The sequence below is a fragment of the Belonocnema kinseyi genome, chromosome 10 (assembly GCF_010883055.1).
Source record: "Belonocnema kinseyi isolate 2016_QV_RU_SX_M_011 chromosome 10, B_treatae_v1, whole genome shotgun sequence".
In the NCBI taxonomy this organism is placed as follows: Eukaryota; Metazoa; Arthropoda; class Insecta; order Hymenoptera; family Cynipidae; genus Belonocnema; species Belonocnema kinseyi.
In genome coordinates, this window is record NC_046666.1 from 6,870,505 (window position 1) to 6,872,683 (window position 2,179).

General features: G+C 27.1%; 1 protein-coding gene across 4 annotated transcripts in view; it reads right to left on the reverse strand.

Annotated features, from left to right (window-relative positions):
* LOC117181491 (signal-induced proliferation-associated 1-like protein 2) overlaps window positions 1-2,179 on the reverse strand; it is a 233,439-nt gene that overhangs the window by 65,142 nt on the left and 166,118 nt on the right. The gene's annotated exons all lie outside the window — the stretch shown is intronic.

Below are 2,179 nucleotides of genomic sequence, written 5' to 3' on the forward strand. Positions count from 1 at the left end.
AACGTAGTTTTCTTTCGGTTCTTGCATTTCTCAAAGTTTGAGACCGATATTTTATGTATAAAAAAAGTTCGAACGTTCAAAAAATTTTGAGGTTCAGAAAAAGGATAAAATAATTTTCAGTGAAGTTCCTACCAGAATGCAGTACCTAAACGTACTTTATTGTACTCTAATACATTTCCCAAAGTTTTAGCTCGATATTTTATTTACAAAAAAAGTTCTTAAGTTCAAAAGAACATTCAGTGAACTGAAAAACTGTGATCGGTAATATAGGTATTTAGCTGTGTCACATGTCCTTAAGAGAATAATTAAATTTTCAACCAAAAGAGATACGTTTTGAACCAAACATATGATAAAATATTTTGAATCAAAAAGAAATAGTTTTCACCAAAAGATTACTTTTTGGCCAGAAGATGAATTTTCAATCAAAAAAGACGAATTTTTTATTCAAAAAGGCGATAGTTCAACAAAAGACTTGAATTTTCGACCAAAAAGATATATTTTCAACAAAAAATGTAATAATTGATTTTTCAATAAAAACAAATTTTAAATTTGAATCTGAAAAATTGAATATTTCAAACGAAAAATTCGAATTTTAAACAAAGAAAGATGTTCCTACCAAAACAGAATACATATTTAAAAAAATTGTTCTATTTTAGAGTGAAGAAGATGATTTTTTCACAAAACAGTTACATTTTCAGCCACAAATAGAATATTTAAAGTTTCATTTAAAACAAAATTAATTTAAAAAAATAGTTGTCAACAAAATATTTCAATCTTTAAACAATAAAATGAATTTTTAACCCAGAAAGAAGATTTCTCAATAAAACAGTGAAATTTTTAACATAAAAATATGAAATTTCTATTTAAAAAAGTTGACTTTTAACAAAATAGTTGAGACTTTTCTATAAAACAATTAAACTTTCATCTCCGTAATTTGAATTTTCAACAAAAAGTTAAAACTTAATGAAAAAAGAATAATTGTCAACTAAACATTAAACTTTTCAACAAATAAAAATTGAAATTTCTACCAAGATGAACTTTCAACCCAAAAAGACGAATTTTAAACAAAATAGTTGAATTTTCTACCCAAAAAGATGAATTTTCCAGCAAATAATGCATTTTCAACTAAAAAAGATAGATTTTCTACTAAAAAGGAAATAGTTAACTTTTGAGTTTAAAAAATTCATTTTTTACATATTAATTCAACATCAACCAAGCAGTTGAATTTTCAACAAAACAAATATATACATTTTTAACAAAATAATTAAATTTTCAGTCAAAAGAGATACATTCTGAACCAAGCCTATAATAAAATATTTTTCCACCAAAAAGAAATAGTTTTAACCAAAAGATTACTTTTTTTGTCAGAAGATGAATTTTCAATCCAAAAGGACGAATCTTCTATCCAAAAAGATGATTGTTTAACAAAACACTTGAATTTCTGCCCAAAAAGATATATTTTCAACAAAAAGTTGAATTTACAAGCAAGAAAGATTTTTTAGTATTGATAAAAAAACTTAAATTAATTGCTGGAGTTTCAAGCGAAAACGACTTTTCGGTAATGAAAGAAAAAAAATGCAACCACACTGTTCAATTTTTGAGCTTTCTCATGATGTTCTCCCAAAAGCAGAACCGAGCAGATCCTCTTCCTCTAAGATGGTCGGTAACAAGGATGGTAAGTCACAAAAACAAAAATCGATTATTTTACTATTTATCTAAAAAGGGAGCTTAAGGGCATGTGTCACAGCTAAATACCTATATTACCGACGACAGTTTTTCAGTTCACTGAATGTTTTTTTGAACATAAGAACTTTTTTTGTAAATAAAATATCGAGCTGAAACTTTTGGAAATGTATTAGAGTGCAATAAAGTACGTTTAGGTACTGCATTTTGGTAGGAACTTCACTGAAAATTATTTCATCTTTTTTCTGAACCTCAACATTTTTTGAACGTTCGAACTTTTTTTATACATAAAATATCGGTCTCAAACTTTGAGAAATGCAAGAGCCGAAAGAAAACTACGTTAAAGTACAAATCTTAATAATAAAAGATGTAAAAAAATATTTCTACAATCAATTCCATCGGAATCAGCCGGTAACGTTGTACACGAAAATACGAACCCTGGCGGCCACTAGACGAGGCTCTAGAGAGTTCGTATTTTCGTGTACAACGTTACCGG